Source organism: Diplotaxodon limnothrissa, linkage group LG3, assembly GCF_057381915.1.
Source record: "Diplotaxodon limnothrissa isolate DT_005_m linkage group LG3, D_limnothrissa_male_GT1.1, whole genome shotgun sequence".
Lineage (NCBI taxonomy): Eukaryota > Metazoa > Chordata > Actinopteri > Cichliformes > Cichlidae > Diplotaxodon > Diplotaxodon limnothrissa.
In genome coordinates, this window is record NC_140598.1 from 16,467,764 (window position 1) to 16,493,653 (window position 25,890).

Genomic DNA, 25,890 nt, shown 5'->3' on the forward strand with positions numbered 1-25,890 from the left:
ACACACACACATACACACCCGTGGTGCTTTCTCTGGCACGAGGAATGGGAGAGGCTATTGACACGGCCTTCTACTTTCAAGCTAGCCTTGAAAGCGGTGTCAATTTTATGTGATGAAACACAACCTTTTCCCGTTCCACCAGAACTCGAGCAACCAACGGTAAACAATTCGGTGGAGTAGTTCAGCCTCCTTAATGTGCTGTAAAATCAACTTACTCCACCAACAAAACAGTAAAACAACAGATTATACGCGTAATGAGTTTTTTATTCTGGGCAACACTGTGTCTTTCTACATTGCTCCAAGCCCTCTTTCAGGCGAGCTGCTTCGTAACCTCTACGAGTCCTTTTTCAGACGAGAATGTTACTATCCTGTCGTATTTTGACATTAAACTTGCTCCAAGCCCTCTTTCAGGCGAGCTGTAACCTCTACCAGTCCTTTTTCAGACGAGAATGTTACTTAATTAATCTGTCATACATTGACGGGAAACTATTTAATGTACAGACCACAGGTTGCCTCAGTCGTTTTGCGCAAGATGTGAGTGAGTGCTAAATATTCACCTGAGTTATTGTGTGGTTGCTTTGGTTTCCTTCATCAACCCCTGAAGTCGTGGACCTCTTATAAGAACGCTGGCCAGAACCCGAACGTCACGTCTCTGGACTTTATCCTCTGCCTGGAGAGGAGTCGACAGCGTGGGCTTCTCACGACGTCAGGACTTGACGAAGGTCTCCTATTGGAGCATTGAAAAAATATCAATGTCCACTCCGGCTCGAAGGACCAATTAAATGTTAAAGATATCTTATTATCAAAGTACTCAGATGCAATGAAATATCACTCAGACACTTAGAGCAGTTTTAAACGTGCACGGGTGAGAGACTCAGGGAGAGACTCACACACCTCCTTGGTGCAGTCTGGCTTTATTTATACACATCATGAAGCATACAAAAAAGGAAATATCATCCTTATCTTGTCAAGAAAACAGGTGTGGTTTATCAAAAAACTTCGTGTTCTCTACAAGGTTGTTTCTTACTCGTGGGTGGCGGTTTCCTGCTAGTGTGAAGGCAAACAGTGACAGTGTGAAGGCAAAGACTGATAATGTGAAGGCAAGCAGTTTCCGTTATAAAGTAGGGAGCCAGCAATTAAAATATGCAGCTGGTTGAGTACAGAACAGAAATATAAACACTCTTAGCTGATTATTATATGAATAATAAAATCTTTAAAAGCAAAAATACTCTGACACACGGTATGACCTCTCATGCTCCCAAAGTGCTGTCTAATACACACAAAGTTTGCAGACTATCAAGGATCAAAACCTCTACCAATCTACAACTAATTACAAAACTCTAAGCATATATAAGTAAATATTTCTAAGCATAAATGACAATCAACAATACAAATCTAACATTTCCCCCCTTTTTGACCTTTATGCTTGAAAAGTTCCCAGGTATGAATACCTCATGTCTGACAGTTTCAATGCAAACCTTTTTATACTCAGCATATGTCAAATCACCCTAAATTACTGAAAGGTACACAGTTTAATAAATGTATTAGCAGTTACCCCATTCATTGAGCTCATCTCATGGCAAACTGCATCTTACGAGCAACCAAAGAAATTGTTAATTTAATAGTGAAACTAAAAAAGTAACATTTTCAAAAACATCTCAGCTTGGTGGTGCTTCCTCCGGGTGTGCACATCACATGTCTCTCTGCAGAGTGGTTTAAGCTCTGCAGGGCGTCATGAATGTCTCTTCCAGTTGTTTCCATCACTGTCCATAGGACCAGAGTCCAAATGTATGTAGAATAGACATTCAAACATACCAGTTGGTTTTGTTGTTCGTCAACATGGGTCTCAGCTATTTCCAAGCTGCAGACCTCTCAGCACTCTAGTTTTATGGCCTCTTACCAGCCCCCATCACCTGACTTCAGACCTTCGTCTTGTGAGGGGGATATTTATGACTCCTTAATTGTCCACGCTCTGCAGAAAAAGCTCTCTGTGGAAAGGGTGCTGGGTTCCGTCATCTTACTGCTGTTATGATCCCAGCAGCCTTCAGAGTGTCATCGTATGCACAGTATAGTGGCACAGCATTAGGTGATGTTCATAGGAAACTGCTGTCATCACCACCATAGCTTCTGGTTCCTGTGCTTTCACAGAATCATGATGTCATCCCCGAACTCCTTCTGCGCTGTCGATGGAGCTTGGCACGCTCCCCTCATCCCACGAGTTTTCATGTTCCAACGCTGCTGAAGGTTTAAGGCAGAGCACGTCGTACACCTTAGTTGTCTTCCTCAGCGTCAATATTGAATCTTTCATTTTATTTAAAATCTCCTGGAAACTCAGTAGCACAGCTCTCTGTGTGATGTCTGCTGTGCTGAAGATGATCTCTGATCCTCCTGAAGCCTCTCTCCTGGCCTCAGCTCCCATCTTGTGGACGATCCTCTCCTCTATTTTGCAGGCAGTTTCATGGTCCTTGCTGTGGCTCCAAGGTCTGATCTCATGATGGGCCCCAACCAGCTTGACCTTTGACCTCAACCACTGCCTGGCTGTCAGCTATGCCTGGAATGGTTCACGCTTCTCACTGGGCCTCTGAAGATTTCTCAGGAGATTACTGCTGCACCTGTATTTCCTTGCTAAGAAGAAAAACTTCTATTTGGAGAGCATGTCAACAATCATCAAACCACATTCTTTAGTTCAGTGAACTTCACTTATAGGCCATCAAAGCCTCATCTGAACATGGATGCACCACTTGCATAGGTTTAATATTTGTAAATAAAACTGCTAATCACACAAATCACTGCAACAATAATAGTAAACATTGTTTAATGTTAATCCTTGCACTCCACCTCTTGACGCATGGACATTCCCATGCGTCAACTCACCAAACCTGGATCCCTGTCTTAAAGAAAAAGATTAGCTAGATCATGTCCCAGGCAACATCAGGGCATCTCCTCTGGAGTAGCTCCGTAACCCTGCAATAAAAGATGTTAGCGTGTGTTGCATATTAAGTTTGCTTAACACCTGGCTCTCCCAGGAGCCTGCATACACACCATCACGGCCTGGAAAGCAAAATCTGGAAGTGAAATCAAACTTCATACCTGTAAACAATTGTATCATAAGAGTAATAAGCATTCAACATCAGCAAGACAAGTGTCATGTGCAGGTTTTCTCAAATCAGTAACTACAACTATTACCCTAATTCACCTCAGACATGGATTATCCCATGTACTCTGTTAACATTAATGTAATCAGTGACTTCTCTTAAGCAAAGTCACTCCACTCATATATTATTATTATGGGTTCAAAAGTGGCCAGCAAATGAGCCCATAATAAACTATTCCATAAATACCGTAATCTCTTATTTGTTTTACTCATGTCACTTGTCCGCTTCAGCTGAATCTACTACAGCATTCTCAAAGAAACAAACATTAGCAATACACATTGACTGTGGTCAGACGGAGGTCAGACACAGGTCAACAGATTCTAGAGGTGCCATAAAACACCATAAAGTTAACACTCGCTGTGGAAACAGTAACACTGGTCTCATCACAGTATGTCTCAAACTATATTAATTTCTCCATCAACATATGCCTGTAACTACAGTTTTCTTCACACATAAACCCAGAAATCTTGTAGTAGAGAAACATTAGCCAGTATTCCTATAAATCACATGATCAAACACATGAAGAACCGTAATGCTGTAAAAACGAAAATGCAAATGTTAGCGCTTGCGCAGGCGTATGCATACTTTGTCACAGATATCTCTGTGAGCACACAAGCTAGTGAATGACACACACATAGTAAATTCACAGACACAGAAAATGGCATTTAAAATGTTAAATCATCACGCAACCTCGAGTGTTGCTGTCATCTTTCTGCTTCTGTAAAGGGAAGCACACACAGACTCATCTGCACCCCTGCCAGGCGGGGGTCAACTTCACACAGTCGTGTTACATCAGTAAAGTCTTGTCAGCTTTTGTCAGCTTTTACCAGTCAGTCAGTTTTTTTTCCTTTCACTCATTCATTCATGCATTCATTCTTTCTTTCTTTGCTGATAGTGGAACCTATCGTCGCATTTAGTTTCCACTCTCAGCAAAATGACGTCATTTCAAAAAGAAAAAGAAGAACTTTAGTTTGGATTACATCGCTGAATCCTTTTGGACTGGGACTGTCATTTAATAATTGTCCCAAATAAGTGGCTTTCTCCAGAGTCCATTTAAATGTGGAGAACTCACTTGGCACAATTTTCTCGACGACGTGTAGCGCTTTTAATTCCCGACGTGCAGATCTGCTTAAAGAACAGAGATTATCAAACAAAACTTTCAGTGCACTGTGAAAGTATCAAAATAAAAAGGCCTTGTTAAGTCATGACACAAGCTCCTCATCTCAGGAGGGTAAATCATACCATTAGCATGGTTTATCATACCATCATACTAATCGGCAGGCTCAACTTCACAACAAAAGAAAAATCATCAGCTAGATTCACTCCAAATCAACCATCAGCTGCACAACACACAACATAATCCTAATGTCTTATTAGCTATGAGTTTAATTACCAGGTCTGTGCTCTTCACTCATTTAGGCCACAGATCTATTTTATTCAATTTTCCTTTTCCCTTCATCATAAAACATGTGACATGCTGTCATGCACTTCACAAAACAGTCTGTTCTGACGTATTCAGAGTTGTGTATCTAAATACAGGATTCACTCGCACATCAAAGCAGGAAACTCAGTGTTTTAGAGTCTCCACTCAACACACAACAACTCCAACACATCTCATTCACTCATACTAGAATTCAGTCACCTTTCATTAATCTAAAACCGATCAACTAATTTGCATATCAGCTATTAACCCACTAAGTTGACAGGACGACAGAAAAGCATGTTCAAAATAGTATCACAAAAGACAATTCCCCTCATACAGTAAATCACTTGTGCTGCCTCAATCAAGCAGGAAGCTTCTCCCAATTTACTATTTTAACAACTAAATTTATTGTCTGATCACTGGTTGGTCAAACCAGGATCTTTTTTCCCACAAAAGTTAAATTGTTGTCCTGCAACCTGGAGAGTCAATTTTTTGCATTGGATACATTCAGTATTTGATAACAAGTGTCTGCTAAATTGACACTATTTTAACACTGATGAAAGATAACAAGCTAATTTTCATTGCATGTGTGTTTGTGTTATTAGGCAGGTCTAATGCATGTCTGTGGAGCTGCATCTCCAGCAGAGCATGTTCTTAAAGCTGCCTTTCCTACACATTTCTCTGCTATTATTTAATCATTTCTTAACTAATGTGCTATGAGTCTTCATGAGTCATTTTGTGTTTGGAATTGTTAGTAGGGTTAATGCATGTTCTGCTTGTGTGTGTGTGATTTTGTATATGTTTCTATTTTCGCAATGTTTCAGACTCCGTCTCAATTTTCCAACTTAAGCAGTCAGTTTTGTTTTTCCCAGGTTTGCTAACCCAAATTTTGATTTCCCACATTAAATAATTCCTATGTGTTCTCACCTAGTCTTCTCACTCTGTTGTCCTCTCCCACTTCAACAGTCCAATAGCAGGCAGTTTCTCCTTCAGCTTTGTCCTGTCCCTCCTCTGATGCGGTTGATTTTGTGCTAGTGTCTGAAGTGCTGCCGCTGCCTTCTTGGGCGACTTCTTAGCAGCTGCTGCCGGTTTCTTGGCTTTGGCCGCGGCGGGCGTCTTAGCTTTGGTCTCAGTAGCCTTGTTCATCTTGAAGGATCCGGAGGCCCCGGTGCCCTTGGTCTGCACCAGAGTGCCCTTCGCCACCAGACTCTTGATGGCGGTCTTGACACGGGCCTTGTTCTTGTCCACATCGTAGCCTCCGGCAGCCAGAGCCTTCTTGAGGGCGGCCACGGACAGGCCGTTGCGCTCCTTGGAAGCGGCCACGGCTTTCACAATCAGCTCGCCCACGCTGAGGCTGACCTTCTTGGGCTTGGAAGTCATCGTCTTCTTCTTCTTGGCCTGAACCTCGGTGCAGGGCGTGTTTATGATGGAGCCTTTCCCACCACAGCGCTGGCACGTTGAACGCATCATGAAGGGTCCATTTCTTTCATGTCGCTAGCCAGCATGCTAGCTGCATGTGGCTTGCCCGAGTCACTCAGTCCTTTTTGAGCATTTCAACATGCTGCCACCGCCATCTTGCTCGCCCCTCCGTGGAATTCATCCAATCAGACAGGAAGATGGGTTTGCTTTCTTCTGCTGCTGCTGTTTATCCACATTGCTGCTGCTTTGCTGGGACTTTTTGTGCTCAGGACTTGCTGCTGTCTCTTTATCATGGAGCTGCATTCCTTATCTTCAGGGAGGAGTGAGCTCGCTTGTGAGGTTGAGAAACACATGGCACTGTAAATAAGTCAGCCAGAAACTTGGCCTGCATGTTTCCAATGATGTTAAACTATAACTTTCTTCCGACCGCTGCATGTGGAAAATTGATTCAGGTCTGCTTTTCACCTGAAAGTGACAAACTAAGACATTTCATTATTATCATCACTGCTTAATCAACACACATCTCTCTCTCTGTGTGTGTTTTTGTGAACAGTCTTTTCTTAAAAGCAGAAAATGAAATTGTAGATGTTTTTGGCTGATCAACACAAAACCTTTTTCCTATGATTTTTCTTTTTCATCTACAATATAAGTTCATTCTCTTTTTCACCCTTTTTTTTCTTCTTCTTTACAATAGCTGGTGATCTGCAGAATCACCGCTCTCACTCACGATCAAAGGCAATTACTTTTACACAGCGCACAAAAACACTGTGACGTCAGACACATTCACACTCACTTTGTCATCTGCAAAAATAAATCACATGGCTGATGATATGTGCCATGGTGATCCGTAAATATGATCACCAGTTTATTTAACTATTTTTCAACCCAACAAACAAATAATCAAAAACATGATGCTGATGTTATGAACACTCTACACACAAGTCAAGATGCAGGAAAACTGCTCACGGAAACGCTGCACACTCCCTGTTTCCCCCTCTTTGAGTAGTTCCCAGACAGCTCTTGATCTGATAACGTGTAGCTTGCTCATCAGCTCAGAAAAAAAAACTGCAACGCAACATCACACAGTAGTTGCTCTGCCCACAGCGGCAAAGTCTTACACTTTCATATTCAACTCAGCTTCTCCATCATGTACTTTTAGATGTTTCATACAGGGTTCAGCATATTAGTTATTTTCACAGGTGTGCTCCATATCTCAACAATGGTTCATAACAAGACGACAGTCTTTCACACAGGTCAAGTGCCTCTATGCACTTCATTAGTTTAAATATTTACCTATATCACTTCACCTCACATGTCATTGTACTGAATTTAAGCAACCACAAGCTTAATGTAGATTACTTTTAACAACTATCCACCTCAATTAAATCTATGGTCTGGCACACAGGCTGCTGTCGATCAGGGCAAGCTAAAGAATAAACATTGTGTCAGCAAGGGGTGGGGGGAAAGCCATTCACCAGAGCATATCTTAAGTGCTGCTGATGTGGGCTGGCCTTCTCCACAGCTCTCCAAGGCTGGTGTGTTTTCTGAAAACTTCTAACATTTGAATCTCTTCCATTTATAAGCCTGCGATTAACCGCACGGCTCAGGTCCGCGTGACCGCGCTCGCGTGAACCCGCGCAGCTGTGGAGCCGTCGCTCTCTCTCTTTTTTTACATAAATACTTTGTGCTGCCAGGAGCAAAGTCCAGCACAAACGTCTGTCTCCCTCCGACTCACTCTTGGTTGCTTAGAAACCCATGATAACAACAACAGTCGGTGTCACAGACCACATGTTCTGCTCCGCACACACTCACACACACAACAACAACAACAACAACAACAACGACAACGACAACAACACAAAATAGGCCTACCGTCCAGCACAATCTGGACCCCGCGGAACTTCTCAACGCCCCACAAAGTGGCGGAGAACTCACCTCTCGCCACACAAAGTAGCGAGGAACCTCTTGCTCCACAAAGTAGCAAGGAACCCGGGTATCGCTCCACAAAGTAGCGAACTTCTCAACGCCTCACACAGTGGCGGAGACTGCACAACCACACGGTTATAGAGTCGGGCTCTTCTCAACGCCTCACACAGTGGCGGAGACTGCACAACCACACGGTTATAGAGTCGGGCTCTTCTCAACGCCTCACACAGTGGCGGAGACTGCACAACCACACGGTTATAGAGTCGGCCTCTTTAAACTTACTTGGCGTTGCTTAGAGTGTAATATCAGCCCGAATCCCGCCGACCGTCATTCATCGAGGAGAAAAGACAGACCGCGAATCCACAGGAACTTCCTGGCTGACGTCAGTCTTTCAGCGTGCCTCTCCTCCCCTCGGTGAATGCGATTCCAGGGCTCCGGCATCGAAGGACCAATTAATGATAGGTTTGTAGCTTGAACCCATCCGCTGGAACGTTGAAGACAATATAATTACACTGCTAAGCAAGACACAAATAGGCAAAGTTCTTCATGTTACTCGTGCACGGGAGAGAACCAGACAGAGCGCCGTTCCTTCGCTTGACCCCAGTAGCTCTCGTCCGTCCTCCCGTAACACTGTCCTTTTATTGAGGTTACATGAATATGCATAGGTTCATTAACATACGACGTCTACATACAAACAAAGAGTACCTTGCCTGTGTGTGTGTGTGTGTGTGTGTGTGTGTGTGTGTGTGTGTGTGTGTGTGTGTGTGTGTGTGTGTTGCTGATCAAAGGGTCAAACATCCTTGGTCAGGAAGAGGGTAGCCTCCCCCTCACCCTAGATGGTTCATCCTAGATAACACGGTGAGGAAGTCCTGCAGTTCATCTAAACAAAGAGCACTTAGACTAGAACAGACGTAGCTACGTTAATCCTACCATAAAACAATAAGACACGGTATGACCTCTCATGCTCCCAAAGTGCTGTCTAATACACACAAAGTTTGCAGACTATCAAGGATCAAAACCTCTACCAATCTACAACTAATTACAAAACTCTAAGCATATATAAGTAAATATTTCTAAGCATAAATGACAATCAACAATACAAATCTAACAGCGGCCCTTGAGGATCGTTGAGGCTGCGTCCTTTAAGGCTGCAGACTCTGAATTGGGATACAGCCTCTGACTCGCTGCATCTTGTAGCTGTGTTGTCTTAAATTGGTCATGTGATTTTGACGCGCCGGCCGTCTGGCGACCCCAGAGGGTTAATACTCCAGAATAGCAATGAAGGATTTTCATTTAGTGTTTTCAGCTTATGTTCTTGTAAAAATAGGACATGCCAACACGTTCTCACTCCCAACTCGTCAAACGTGTGACTAGGGTTGCCAACAGTCCCTTAAAAAAAAGCACACGTCCCGTATTGAGCTAATACGGGACGCACTTTGTCCCGTAATACAGTGAGAATCAAAAGTAGTCTATAAATGTTAATGGAATTAACGTTTTGTCTGAAAACATAATTCCCAGCCCCTCTCCTGCTTTGTGACCAATGAGCTGACAGCACACTTACGACAATTCGAGTATGACAATTCAGATTACCGCTTATCTCATTGGTCGAGGAAAGGTCGCTTACGGAGAAAATACCGGAAGACAGCAGATGACCACAACAAGAAGCATGGCCAACAGGGAAACAGACACTGCGGTGCAAGACTCGAACGACAGTACACCTAAAGCTGGGCAGACACTGTGCGATTTTTTCAGTCACGTTATTCAGCTCCTGCTCAAACTGCACGATTGACTCGCAGGGGTTAGAAGTTGGTAGGTCACGATGCAGGTCTCACACTATACCGCCCGATGCTCTGATGCGACCTGAGTGCTCACACTGTGCCTCCATAACATGAAGGTTATAACAGAAAATCTGTCGCTCTCTCTGTCTTTCACTCACACAGACACACCACCACCATCAACTTTGCTAAATTGCTAATGAAAAACATTGATCAGGCAGCTGTGATTGAGCAGCAGTGTAAATCCAACTATTTTCACGGTTGTTGTGGTCGTGATAATTTTGTGATGCCACATCGAAAAGGCTCAGATGAGCTTTCCAAAGTTCTACAAGTTGTGCCTCCGTCGCTTGTGTCCAGATCACACGCTGCACTACCGTGCTGCACCGTCTTTTTCACCGACGTTTACGTGTTTGCGCGTGAGCAGTGTGAGCGCCTGTGGTGACACCCTCACGAGCGATTGATGATCGGGAGCTGGTCGTGAGGTGTTAATCGCTTCTCGTTACCCCACGTATACTACACGATGAAGGCCAAAATTGGGCCGATCACCAAATCGGTCGCACGACTCAAAAATCGTCTCAAAATGGGCCAAAAATCGCACAGTGTGAGCCCAGCATTAGAGCAGCAATGTTTGTTCCCCTCAGAGAAAGGAAAAAAAAAAAGCTGCAAAAGTACCGGGAGGAATGGGAAAAGGAAAACAGTGGTCCAGAATTTCTCAGTAAACCTGTTGTTCACTGGCCTGTAGGCATGAATTGTGTATCTGTCCATTTGGAAGCTGACCCAAAAATAAAAGGGGAGGGCCTGATGTGTGCAGCTGTGCTGAAAGAAGATGTGTGTCCCACTACTAAGCTGCTGTTGTACTTCTCCAGCTGGACAAAATTAAAAAGGTGTGTGGCATGGATCCTGAAAGTAAAAGAAAGACTTAAACTGCAAACAAGGAAAAGACAGAAGTTGCTGGGCACGCACTGTGGAAGTCAAATGTGTGTTAAGCAAGATGATAAATGGAACACTCTGCTCAAACCTGAGGATTTGTCCAAGGCTGAGGAAGCTATAGTGAGTTTTGTGCAGAGAAAACATTTTGCTGATGAAATGACTGCCCTAAACTCTGGCACTGTAAGGAAGTCAAGTCATCTGTATAAGCTTGATCCTGTAGTTGCTAATGGTGTCTTGAGAGTGGGTGGAAGACTGAGCAAAGCGGATTTACCTGAGGAAACAAAACATCCTGCAATTTTGCCAAAAGAAAGCCATGTTTCAAAGCTTATTCTTCAGCATATTCACGAAAAGATTGGTCACAGAGGAAGAAATCACATGCTTTCAACCCTTCGCTGTCAATACTGGATCCCTCATGCTAATTCAGCAGCTAGAAAAATAATCAAAGATTGTATAGTGTGTCAAAGACAACGGCAAAAGCCAGGTGAGCAGAAAATGTCTGATCTTCCTATTGACAGAATCTCAGCTGATCTTCCACCATTTACTTATGTTGGTGTTGATTATTTTGGACCAATAGAAGTAAAGAGAGGCAGGAGTCTTGTTAAGAGGTATGGAGTTCTCTTCACATGCCTAACCTGTCGTGCAGTCCACCTTGAGGTGGCACATTCTCTTGATACAGGCTCCTGCATTAATGCCATCAGGAGATTCATCTGCCGCAGAGGACAGGTCAAAGAAATCCGGTCAGACAATGGAACCAACTTTGTCAGCTCAAATCGTGAGTTAAAACAAGCCATGTTAGAGCTAAACCAAAGTAAAATCCAAAAAGGTTTAGCACAGGACGGCATAAAGTGGACCTTTAGCCCGCCCTATGGGGCCCATCATGGTGGAGTATGGGAGCGCTTGGTGCAAGAAATAAAGAGAATATTATACTCTATCACAAACCAGCAAGTACTAGATTATGAAACCTTGCATACAGTTTTTTGTGAAGTGGAGGCTATACTGAATGACCGCCCAATCACACCTTCTTCTGATGATCCCAATGATGTAGAAGCTCTTACTCCAAATCACTTACTCCAGTTAAAAGGCCAGTTATGTGCTATTTTACTATATGTGCATAAATATTTTACATGAATACATATGCAATAATCCTTTCTGTCATCGTTGTATTTTTACTCAGTTGTATATAGCATTTGTATTCTATTTTTATCTTATTGTATATTTATTTTATTCTACTGTATATAGTATTTTATTCTATTCTGTACAGTTGTGTACTGTATTTATTCTTATTGTATTCTAATTTTTGCCTCATAACTTTTGCACTGTCCACTTCCTGCTGTGACAAAACAAATTTCCCACGTGTGGGACTAATAAAGGTTATCTTATCTTTTAAATTAAACAGTATGAATGCAGCGTGCAGCATTTGTCTTGAAGATTGAATACTGAATGGATTTTTTTAAAACCTGTGGTCCCTTTTTGTTTGAATGTTCTGTTTTCCGTTCTGAAACACAAGGAATCGCGGATACAAGCGGCAGAAATGAGCTTCCTCCGAAGGGTGGCTGGCCTCTCCCTTAGAGATAGGGTGAGAAGTTCGGCCATCCGGGAGGGGCTCAGAGTAGAGCAGCTGCTGCTCCACATCGAAAGGAGCCAGCTGAGGTGGTTCGGGCATCTGACAAGGATGCCCCCTGGGCGCCTCCTGGGTGAGGTGTTCCAGGCATGTCCCACCGGGAGGAGGCCCCGGGGCAGACCCAGGACACGCTGGAGAGATTATATCTCTCGGCTGGCCTGGGAACGCCTTGGTGTTCCCCCGGATAAGCTGGAGGAGGTGGCTGGGCAGAGGGAGGTCTGGGCCTCTTTGCTTAGGCTGCTGCCCCCGCGACCCAGCCCCGGATAAAGGGGATGAAGATGGATGGACAGTTAAAAGGCAAACCTGTGCTGCCACCAGGTTTATTTTAAAAAAGAGGATCTGTATCTGCGAAGACGATGGAAACAAGCCCAGTATATTGTGGATCTATTCTGGAAAAGGTGGGTGAAAGAATACCTTCCTATGTTGCAGGAACGACAGAAATGGAACAAGAGTCGTAGGAACTTTTGCATTGGTGATGTTGTGCTTGTTGTTGATGGAGCTGCACCAAGAAGTTGGCCGCATCACTGAAACCATGGCCGATGCACACGGAGTAGTTCGCCGTGTTAGAGTTAAGACACGAACAAATGAGCTGGAGAGGCCAATCAACAAAATATGTCTCCTGGTGGAGGTCATCTAGAGGAAACAATGAATGTTGGCCTCCAACTGAGCCAAGTTCTGGAACCTCTGGCTCTACATTTACACTGACACTCACTTTGCTCTACACTCCATTATGCAACATACACCTTTTCTGAATACACACAAAGCAAACACATGAACATCAGAGACTTGAAATCATAGAACATTGACCTTTCCTTTTGTTTGGTTTTTAAGAAGACCTATACGGACGGACTACTGAAGAAAATTATTGGCATTGCTTTTGGTGATGGCCACTTAGACAGATATAATTCATGTTACACAGGAATTAGGGGCCGGAATGTTGTGGCCATTTTTGTTGAATGTTTATAAAATGCAATTTGTATTCTTTTTTGTTTTTTCTTTAAAGGTGTAAGAATATACTGACCTGGTTTTGTTATGTAAATTTGTAATTAATTTTATTGGAGAAGCTTTTGGAAAGTGATTGGTTTATTAGCTTATGGACCCTCCCATTAATCAAGAGATTAAGAGCACCCTGGATGGGTGTGGTAGAGAGGTTTTTTGTTTGCCAAATGTCAGATGAGAAGACGGGAGGGTTAGAAAATGATTTTTTGACCACTTTTGAAGTTGTTAAAGCAAATTAAGTTAACTTTCATTTAATTTTAAGTTTTAAGAAGTTATTTGGCTGATTTCTGTTTGTAATTTTTCACGAAATAAACGGCATATGATTTTTAAACAATGGAATCAGAAGTGCGTTCTAAAACAAACCTCCCGTTGCCACCCACGGCCTTTTCTTGGACTTTTTTGGTGTTTGGAAAGTAAAAGGCCGCGACACATATCCATACTCAGGCATATACTGACAGCTTCGGACCATTTCTCTGGGATGGCCTCTAGTGTATTGCTCGAGAAAATATAAACAATCCTTAGCACTGTGAGCTTGACTCTCCACCATGTGCTCAAAAGCTCTCATAAATGTTTGATATTGCAAAGGATCGCCATCAAATAACTGAATGTCACGTCTTGGTAACAAAAACAGAGACTGCTGCTCAGCCAATAAAGTTGTAATTTCATTTTGTTTCTTCAAAACTGTGACTAAATGATCATGACCCTCACCACCTTGCACTGTATGTGTAAGAGGTTTTGATTGTGTGTGAGACTGCGACATCATCTGAGTAGTTGAAACTGCACCTGGAAGTACTTGATGTAACTTCGTCTCTGACCTTTCCAATGAAACGACCTTAGGCTGAAAAGTATTTTTAACCTTGGGCCTAACATCCAATACCTGCGCTTGATGATCACCTGCATCAACACCCTGATATGGTTGCTCTGGTAACACAGGTTTGAACGTTGGAGCATTAAGATTTAAAACACCTAAACGCCCCCGCTCTCGTTCTAAATACGAATTCATTCCATCTGATTTAACCTTAACAGCACTTGAGACTCGGGACATTTCAGAAGTTTTTAAAACATTCACCTTTGCTGCTGAGGCTGCTATTTCAGTTTCCAAGTCAAGCAGCTCCTTTCTTTTCTTAAGCTGTATTTCTTGTTCTTCCAGAGCATGCTTTTCTTTCAACAACCTCTGTCGAACAAGAAGGGCAGCCATGTCAGCCTCTGCCGTTATCCGTGCTGACAAGGCAGATGAAACCATTGAGCCACTGAGTGAGGATTTACTTTTCCTACAACTTTTGTTTCCAACATTAGAGACGCCATCACTTGGATTAACATCATCTATCGCAGCACCTTTACTAACATTCCCGGTGTACATAGAAACAGCAGAACCATTTCCAGCAGGTAATACATCAAAGGAATCAACACCAGGTGGATTTAAATGTGGCAAATCAAGCTCAGACACCTGATTTTTGCTCTGAGGGTTTCCCTTTGCAACATGAAGCCATTTCTTTACCGCTTCCATAAACTCAGTATTATGTGCTCGCACACTTATAAATCAAGCAGTCTGTTTTTCTTGCTCTTCTTGAGGAAACAAAGGAAGCAAGGTTTCCTGCAGTTGAGTCGCCTCATTAAGCAACACAGACAAATTCTCTAACTGAGCCTGAACAGTTGAAACATTATCCTCAGATTGCTTTAACTCTTTAATAATCTTTATGACCTTTTTAATGTTATTAATCTTAGTGTGACGTTCTGTCTGAAGCCTTTCAATCTGATTCTCCAAAGCCTTAGCAGTCGGTTTCGGCTGTCTTTTCTTTCCATCCACATCACCACATTGTATTAATTGGTGTGTCTCCATTTTTCTTCAAAATATTACAAAAATCCAAACGCTGAACTGCACCTATGCCACACAGCTTCATTCCAACGCATCAACTTGATGACATTCACTTCATAAACCCTGGACACACACAATTGACAGGAGCAATATCCCCCACTAACTGCCTATTAAACCTAACTAACTTAACCTAGTCTTCCGTACATACTAGCGGTGGGTATTTATGTACCTCCATACCGTCAGCTGTGAGAAAGACAAACTGTCTTAAACACAAACTGCGGCGGTACTCCCAAGCCAATGGCTTCAGCCGCCTGATGCACAATAACTAGAAAGCAAATCAGTACAACGCCTAATGCAGCTGTACTGCTAAAACCTAACAGAGGAATAAGACTCCTGAACGAAATCTATTTTGTGTAGCCAAAGGCTTAATCAAAAAGCGGGTTGTAAAAGGCAACAGCAAACTACAAAACTATCATCAATAAAACTCATCTATTTATAAATAATCCAATAAAACCTAAAACCTTTCTGTTGACAATTTGTTGCGGCTCTTCCAGCCAATGGCCGCGGCAGGCTAAACATGAGGACACCGATGACGCGCAACAATTAACGCACAAAATACACTTCTGTATCATTTGCTTCTTTATTTCCACATGCCACTGTCCAAACCACAAATCAGCATATGGGATTAACTATCAAACAAACGCACAGACTGCACAAACAAATAACTGCAACTTACGAATAACTGCAATAGCTACTATGTCAAAATTACAAACTGATCTATGGCATCAATTGGTGCACAAATATACAAATACCATCAAGTTACAGTCCAAATATATCACAATCATTCAAGCTGCTATCAATTGCAATCACGTTGTGTTCAATTTGCATTCATATTGCGATAATGTTGCGGTCAACAGAAAGTTTTGCCTCGTGCTCACCCTAGCTTCTGCTCATCACATCAGGTGCTGTGAACAAGTGAGTGCAACCACATTTATCTTATACCACACCCATGAGACACGCCCCACACCCATGCACCAATACAGTGAGTCCATTTAAACCAACACTCTAAGAAATAAAACGTTGGATTTAATTGACAAAGTTAAGGCAATCTTTTCCACAAAACCTGGTCAATTAAACATAAATCAATATGGTTGTTATCTGCAATTTCAATGGTGATGTATATCAGAAGTGAAATTGTTCTATAAAAGCAACAGCTTTCCTTTCACTGTTACTATTTAACACCATTAATTAGAATTTAAACACTTTGTTCATTTTATTAACTGTATTGCTTTAGGTTCAATTGACAATATTAATTTGAATTTAATGGAACCATTTAGATTGCGTTTTGGACCTAATTAATTTGATTAACTATGATTTAATTAATAGTTTCATCTATATGCTAAATGTTTAGGCATCAACAAAACAAGTCTAGAAAGGTTCCTGAGTTGTCATCTATACATTGTAATTAGGTGTTTGGACCTTTCAGAGGTCTTCAGCAAAGGTCTAACACTTAGAGTACAGGTGACAACTCAAAAACCTTTTTACACTTGCTCACACGTTACCATTTATAACATTCAAGATCCTTGCACTTCAATAGAAAACTCTTACACCAAAGCTTACATAAAGTGTAAATGCAAAAAAAGGGTGCTGCATCAACAACTTTATTTACGGTGAGCCTTGACAAGGCAAAGCTTCAACAGGGAACAACACTGCATAAGGCAACATTAAATGCTTAAAGTGCATGACCAAAATTTAAACATTGGAAACAACTTTCCGAGTTTCAACAAAGTGACATTGTAGTGTGCCGTAAGATGTCAAATTCAATACAACTTGTGATTATAGTCAGATCTGCAGATTTACCACAGCTACTTAAAAATCACTGTATAATGCAATTACAGAAAATACCAAAAAGGTAAAAACGATTTAGTCCCCAGTTACAAAAATCTGATTCAGAATTATAAGTTTTCTATTATATAATACATTTTATGATAAAAAAAATGCATCAAAAATCTCAAAATATTCTTAATTAAATGCTAAGACCAAAAATCCAGTACTTAACTTGAGTACAGGTGACAACCTTAGAACCTTTTCACATTTGTTTGCACATACACTTTAACATTTATAACACTCAAGATCCTTGACCTACAATGGAAACCTGGTACACCAGAACTAATATGAAGTGTAAATACAAAAAAAAAAAAAAGAGTCATTGCGTCTCCTTTTGGCAGAGTTTGTTCTTCAGCACTTGTATTTTGTTAGACAGTTTTTTGTCTTCCAGTCCCATGAGCACCTTCTGGAAGAACTCAAATGTGTAGCGAAGTGGCTTTGGGTAACTCAGATTGAGGCAGTAAATTAGCCCAAACAAAAGTGCACACCCGCTCGCCACATCGTGAAGATCCTGCAAGACGGTGCATCTCTCGATAATGATGCCAACATCTTCAAGGGAGTCATCAGGCTGTGCTCCTTCATGGATTATTTTATAAACACGCCAAATCCATCCTCTCAAGCTCTTCAGCTTCCATCACGTTGAAATCCTGAAAAGGACAGAAATATTTTAAATCCGTTGTATTTTGGTCATCGCATCATCTATCTATTCACTCCATTTTAGTTAAAATGGTCCACACTATCCTAATTACACATATCCCTGAATGAGACTGAGGAGAACAGACCAAAGAAAAATGTGGATTTAAGACTATCACCAAATAAAGACCAAGAAGAAGATACATGAAACATGGACAGAGGGCAGAAGGAGTATGCATTAATAATATTATCAATATTCTGCTGACCAGGGTTATTTTCTTTAGTTTCGCATAAAACAATGTAAGTGAATGGAAACAAAATCCTAGTATTTCCCATGCACTTTATTGTTGTAAGCTAATTTAAAGAAAACTGATTGCTGCCAGAACAGGAGAATGCCTGGGCTTGTTTAGAAAATACATTTTTCAACTTACAAAACTCTGGGAATTATGACAGTCAAAATTTTACTGAGGGGTGGAATATCCCTTTAAAAATAAACTTACCATGTACTCTTTGATGAGATTTTCAGGGTTCTCATTCAGGTATATATTCACGCTTCACTTCGATTCTGGAACTCTAAACAAAACAACACATGCAGCGCAATTACTTTTTTGAAGTTTTTAGAGACCCCCACAGAACTTAAGTCAATTTTTATTGTTGTTTAACCAATTCATAATTGTTTCTAAGTAATTTTAAACATGCTTTTTGCAAGCAAGTAGTATTTTGTGTTAGAGAATGAGAAGCTTACCAATTCACTCCCATAAAGATTATAAGTTATGAGTCCAATTACATTGATTGCAATACATTGGGTCGTGGAAAATGCAGCTTTAGCGTGGTGTACCACCCGAAAGAAGGAAGAAAAGTGTTGTTGCATAGGAGTGCTGTTCAAAGGAATCAAAAACATTTTGATAGAGATTTCCAAAAATTAATGACAAAAACTACACACTGTCACGTTAATATGAGGTATGCGGGCTACCACCACATTTGCAGTATTTATACCAAGTTTGAGTGAAAAAAAAAAAAATCTATTGTGTTACTGAGTTGTGGCGAAATGTTGTCTGCCTTCGTCTTTTCTCAGTGTAGCTAATTATTCCTTTGGACAATTAATGAGTAACAAAAAAAAGAAAAGAAAAAAGCTACAATGCCAACAGCGGCAGGCAGGCAGGCAGGCAGGCAGGCAGGCACGCACACACACACACACACACACAAAAGGGGTTAAAAATACTAAAAGGATCAATATCTGTGGTGCCTACTGATACAGAAAAAAATTAAAACAAAAAAAGAAAACCATCGACAGCCGCAACAGTCAGTCTGTCGACTTACGCCAGTTTAAAACAAATTAAAACACACTGAAGTGTCAGGTCCTTTGCCCGCAGCCAGAATTCCACCTGGCAAAGCAGCAGCTCGGTACTCTGTAAATAAAAGGCAGGAGATCACTTAGCTGGACAGTAAAACACAGGAATATTCCCCAACTGAATTGGTTTTGTTACCTGTCCACAAGTTCGTGTCACACCCTAATAAATGTGGGTCAGTGGCGATGAAGTCCACTATACCGTTCTCACGGGAGCAATGTTTCCCACCTACAAGGGTGCAAATAACTGTAAACCTCTGCCAACAGCCAGAGCTCAAGTGGTACATTTTTGTGTAACCTACCGTTCTAACAGAAGTTTAGGGGAAGACCCATATCAGACTTTCATAGTTAAGAAACACCAACTTGCCCAACTCGGACCAAGCACTCGCAGTTTCAGGTTTGCAGAGGAATACCCAATTGCCCACACCTGCGCTTATGAAAGGAGCAAAGACCAGCTCCGCCCACCAGGGGCGGTCCCGAGTCTCCAGGTCTCACCTGTCACATAAAGATGAACCAAACTGTTCACAGTTTTATCTAACTCTGTTTTAATAAAGGCTGTGACCCCTGTTATAGAGTCTGACAGCTGCAGGGATTATATACAAATATTCAACTATCCCAGAATTAAACCAGGTCTAAATAAAAAGGAGTGAGTATCACTAAGGTTAACTCAGTGGTCCTAATGCTACAGTTTGATATCAGCAAACACCGAGCGCATACATTGATGTGACACCACAGCCATGCTATCATGCAAACACTGATAACAGCATAAATCGAATTAAATCGGGACTTGATGAGACCTTCTGAGTATCACTAGAAATATTATAAACAGTCGTCTGTACCACAGTTTGCTTTCAGTAAACACCGACAGCATTCACTGTTAGCATAGCACATCCATGTTAGCAGTGTTTAAATGGATGGTTTAGCATATATTAGCACAGGTATCAATAAAGGACTACCGTATTAAATACTTTTACTAACCTCAGGCAGACGGACAGGCGCTCTGCAGGTGGGATTGAGCGCCTGTAGTTGGTGTCTAGGCGGGCGATGCTGGGACCGACGAGGGAAAGCAGGTCCTCAAACTGGCTCCTGGAGCAAATGGTGAAACTCACCAAACTGCTCACGCCTCTGGAGGACCTGATGGACCCAGGTACGGCGAGGACGTCTTTTACGCCGCTGCTCTGCTCTCCACAGTACATAGAGAAGGGAGACTCTCTCTTCAAGCGCTAGCTCAACAGCTGCCATCTTGCAAAGATACCAGTCTGCACAACTTCCTCCCACATTCCTCCCACATTTCCGGTTCACGCGCGTCAAAATATGATATTTTGATGCGCGATGGATTTTTCTTGGACACGCGTTGAGACGTGAATGTGCACGCGTCAAATTAGGGGCGTTTTGGGCGTTTTGTTCGCATCCATCGCGTTCGGTGTGAACACACCGTAAGCACGGGGAGCGTGCTTGACGCCCTTGACGTCACCACGAAAAAGTAAAACATTAATAACTGGAAAACCGTAGCAGCACAAATGTTAATTTTAACGGCACAAACAAGCACTAACCAAGCAGAGCATTTTGTGGCATGTTTTGGCCTATTTTTGGCCGTTGTCGTTTTGCTTGGGGGGGGCTCTTCAACTCTCAATGACCTATTAAATAAAAGTGCAATATCTTTGACACCGTAGCAAACAAACGGAGCATTAACCACCCAGTATACTTGATTTTATTTTTGGGGGCAAGTGGGGGTCACCTTCAGAGGTCTCTTTGAGACTTGATGCGCGAAAATATGCAAACTACGCAGCTAGCAGTTCTCTTCAGTGAAACAGACTAGTATGGACTCGTCGACAATCACTGCACATGTATCCCAATTCTTGTTCGGGCTAACGTTCTCCTAACTTGATAGTGCAATAAAACAAATAAAATAAGTGTGCTATTCGGAGTTCGAATTAAATTTTAAACGCAGATGGGACAATATTCAGATGTGCAGTAACGTCGAATATGCAAATGAATGTTTCCAATGCTAGCAAAATGCTACAACCTACAGAACACATACTGCCCACATATTTACCGGAAAAATATACGCCATATATTATCACAAAGTACTAGTTAAATTATATTCTATTAAAAATAGGAAGAAATTACCTTAACTCCAACGGATGAATCGTGATTAATCCCTCTTTCCAGACATGTGGCCAAAGCACACTGTGGCGTAGATGAAGAAGGTCAATGCGTATGCGCGAAGATATTTTTTTTTCCATTCTCTGCGCATGCTCAGAAAGGATGTGGAAAGGGCTCTTTGGATTTAATTAAGTGTGTTCAATAAATTGGAAATATCAATATTATTTAACATTAAAACGGTATAGAATTAATTAAATCAAATTTAAAAATATTAATTACACCCATAAGATTAACAATTTTAAGTATATTGAACATAAAACTAAGAATTAATTTTTAAAAAGCCCATGTTTCATTTCTTAGAGTGAACCCACTTAGTCAGACGGAAACAACTCATATGGCTCCTACACCACCACCACCATCAACTTTGTTAAATTGCTAATGAAAAACATTGATCAGGCAGCTGTGATTGAGCAACAGTGTAAATCCAACTATTTTCACGGTTGTTGTGGTCGTGATAATTTTGTGATGCCACATCGAAAAGGCTCGGATGAGCTTTCCAAAGTTCTACAAGTTGTGCCTCCATCGCTTGTGTCCAGATCACACGCTGCACTACCGTGCTGCACCGTCTTTTTCACCGACGTTTACGTGTTTGCGCGTGAGCAGTGTGAGCACCTGTGGTGACACCCTCACGAGCGATTGATGATCGGGAGCTGGTCGTGAGGTGTTAATCGCTTCTCGTTACCCCACGCATAGCTGGACTGGCCATCGGGCATACCGGGCAGGTCGAATATAAAACAATATTGCAAATATTGCACAGTTGAAAAAAAAGCACTACAGCTCAGTTGTTCCCGCCCTCCTTTGTCCTCCTGTTTCCCCTCCCTCTCCCCTCCAACGAGGAGTTTGATGGCGTGTGGGACAAAGGAGTTTTTAAGCCTGTTGGTTCTTGTCTTTGGGAGAAGCAACCTGTCGCTGAACAGGCTCTTCTGATTATTTACCACCGTGTGCAGAGGATGCCCAGCATTGTTCATAATGTCCAGCAGTTTCTTTAATGTCCTTTTCTCTGCCACTGTCACCAAAGTGTCCAGCTTCATGCCGACCACAGAGCCAGCCTTCCTGATTCGTTTTTCCAGCCTGGATGAGTCCTTCTGTGCTGTGCTGCTCCTGAGGAAGTACAGTCTGCTTTGGCCTTTTTTATACAGGTGCTGCATGTTGCATGACCAAACAGACAGAGACAGTGGGATTACACAGGACAAAGCTGAAGACAGCTGACTGCAATGGACTGCTGCAAGGGGGGGAGACGAGACTACAGTGGAAGGAGGGGGAGGAGACATGGAAGAACGCTGTTGTTTAGTGTGGGAGATCAAATTGGGCTAAGGAACCTGGGGAGGAAAACCGACTGCCTTTGAGTGGAGAATTGAAAAGTGTCTGAAACACTGCAAGGAGGAGAGGCACACAAAAATCACACACACAAACAGAAAATGCATTAATCCTACTAACACATATACACATTGTTGTGGAAATTTTAACAATAACCTGCAACACACCCAGTGAGCTTGATTTGAAGTGGTTTTAACTCATTCACTGCCATTGACGTCTATAGACGTCAATTGAAAACATACGTTTGAAAATGGCTGGCAGTGAATGAGTTAATAAACACATTGCAATGTGGAGAGAGCATCCCAGTGAAACACCAGGACCATCTCTGAATTGTGGCCACCGCCCTTACATCTTATGTACAGAGTTTGTCTGTGTCTATATGTCAGGTCGGGTCTTACACTCCACCTCTCTGGGAACTCCCAGGCCCTCCAAAGGCCTATCTCCCCTCACCACACTCCCTGCCGGTAACTGATGCCCTCAGGGGTCGGTGGGTTGGTGGTTCTTGGTTCTTGGCTGGGTGCTCAGGTATGTACCAGCTCACTCCCGGTGACTACTTGGCAGGGCCTGGTGCCTGTTGCCCGGTCAGGCCTCTTCCGGGGCAAAGGGGGCCCTCGGGCCTCCGGCCTCTGTGCCTGCGGCTCGGATCACTCTGGCACAGCTGGCTGCCGGCAGAGCCGGCGGGCACGCCACTGCAGCCCCCTCTGGCTTCTGCTCCGTGGCTACTGGGTGACCCCTCATCTGGGGCTCTCCTCAGCTCTTCCCAGGAGGGTGGCACGGATGCCCCTCCGGTGGTCCTCCTTGGGCTCTCGCACTCTGGGGCCTCTGGATGTCTGGAGCCTGGATCTCCTCCATGCCTGCTTCATGCCCTGGGAGACGGGGCTATGGCTCTCTACATCCTCTAGCAGATCATTACATGGGGAAACCTTTTGAATACAAGCGCGCTGATCCACACAGGTGTGCACACGGGTGTCCACTGTTCATAGACATGAACTACACTTTTATTGGTGCTTGTCAATGGAAAATAACCCCATAACCATCAGACGGCGTCTGAGATGGAAGGGCCACAAAAACAAAAAAAGTCTTCGTCTCCTTGAACGCCACAGAAAGGTGGAAGAAATTTAACCAAAATTACCCCAAGAGCACAGCGACAACTCATCCAAGCCAAAAACCTACTCCTGAGCAAAAGGAACATCTTGATGATCCAAGACTTTTGGGAAAATACTCTGTGGACTGACAGGACAAACGTTTTTGGAAGGCGTGTCTCCCATTACGTCTGACGTAAAATTAACAGTATTTTACGTCAAACCAACAGTAAAATATGGGGGTGGATGTGTGATGGTCTGGGGCTGTTTTGCTGACTCAGGACCTTGAAGACTTGCTGTGGTCAATGGAACCATAAATTCAGCCGTCTACCAAAAACATCCTGAGAGAGAACGTCCAGCCATCTGTTCGTGACCTCAAACTGAAGCACACTTGGGTTCTGCAGCAGAACATTGATCCAAAACACACCAGCGGCTCCACTTCTGAATGGCATAAATAAAACAAATGAAGACTTGTGAGTGGCCTGGTCTGACCTGAATCCGATTGAGATGCTGTGGCGTGACGTTAAAAAGGCGGCTCATGCTGAAACCCTCAAGATCCTCAAGGAGTCATACTCACTTCTGACATGCCGTTTAAAAATAAAGAAACAATTCAGATGTCCAGTCTTTTCCTTGTTCTTTTGAAAAAGATTTTATTGGTTAATAATTGTAACAATAGCTGTAACAAACTGCAAGAAAGCTACAGAAGAATAAGTGAGAAAGCAGTTTACTATTACACTTCAAGCTGTGTGCAACATTCAACTGTCAAAAGACAGCGCAACACTCGAAAGTCACAAGTAAAACAGTGTGTAGAGAAAAGCATGCATCAAAGTTTGTATGTGTGTTAGTGTGGTAAGATGACGAAGTGCGTCCTGTATGTGGCAGTCAGGGTAAAAAACCCTCACGCAGCAGATCAGCTGTAGCTTTGCTGGCTTCTGTAACAGAAACCAGATATCTCGCCTTGTTCTCCTGAATAAAAATGTAAGGCTGCAGGATTTTGGTTGGCGTTGCGTGACACAATCATCGGCTGCAAGGACAGACGGCAGGCTGAGTGACAGCATCGCAGGTGCTGGCTAAAGATGAAGCTCTTTTCTAGACAGTGCAGATCTTATACAGTGGAAACTCATCTACTACCAACCAACATCACTGATGTTCAACAGGCCACGAGGGCTGATCGCCACATCTTCTGCTTATTGATGACAAACATTCTACTGGTTTTATTCCATCTACGCTGGAATCGTTACACAGTCACATTTAATCAAACATTGTACTGTTTGCTGCTGGGCTGTAGCAGGTCTACTGGTACTGGTGGTCACACATGGGGCCCATATCCAAACTGCAGCGTGCCATAAATTCCACACTAAAGCCCAAAGCAGAACAGTGCCAATAATAATGCACTGTGGCTGAATGCAAGCATTGCACAGGTTAGCACACATTATTTTAAGACATCAGACGTATCTCTTTCTTTTCATTGATATAAAACAGTCATGTTCTCATACACACTCAGACCAATTCAAATGCTTCACATTCAGATTCAAGCATATAATCAACAGTTTATTATTTTCTAATAACAGATTATCCAGTAACTTTGCACAGAGGCCATGGCAGGCTCAATCAGCACTTTGTCTTTGGTAAATACATATTTTTGCTACAGACCAAATATTTTTGCATTCAAACATGAATATTTAAATACATTCAGCCAACTGAAAGGTTTGTTATTTTGTTTGATTTGAGTGAAGCTTCCAGCAGCCCGAGCCTGATGAAACAGCCCCCACCTGTCGCCAACATGTGGTGTCGCTCGGGTGCAGCTGTGCAGTGTTACATGAATGTTGCAGTGCGCTCCGGTGGGACTTTGCAGGATATAAGGCTAAAAGAGAAGTGTCATTTGGATTACAGCATACAGGTATGCAGTCTTAAACAGCACCGCCAACTACACAGAGACCACACCTGCAAACACAACACACGGCCTAAAAAACACAACCCAGCACAGGAATCACTCGGATTAGAAAATAAGACAAAGCTAAGGATGCTAATGGCTACTGTGGCCACAAACTGGGTTATTTTTCTCTTTTTAGCATTAACCGTTCATCTCTCACACACGCACAAAGATTTATCTAGCCATAGAATATTGGTTATACACATACATCCTACTTTAATGACCAACCTCAAAGACATGTACACAAAGTGAAATCATCACAAAACTCTCAAATATACAAAAAAGACCCTTTCCAGACATGAACCTGTTAATCTGATCCCACCTTCCAGTTGCAGCATTTTTCCTTCCTGCCATTCCAGTCGAACCGTTTTCAAAGTGAAACACGCAGTGAACACAGTAAAGCTGTGAGAAGCAGCTGATAGATGTGTTGTCTCTTGTTACCAGAGTCACACCAGGGAAC

The 25,890-nt window shown here is 42.6% G+C and overlaps 1 pseudogene; it reads right to left on the minus strand.

Moving 5' to 3' along the window:
- Positions 1–5,451: 5,451 nt before the first annotated feature.
- LOC146634690 (histone H1 pseudogene) lies at positions 5,452–6,510 on the minus strand (annotated as a pseudogene).
- Between the last annotated feature and the right edge of the window lie 19,380 nt (positions 6,511–25,890).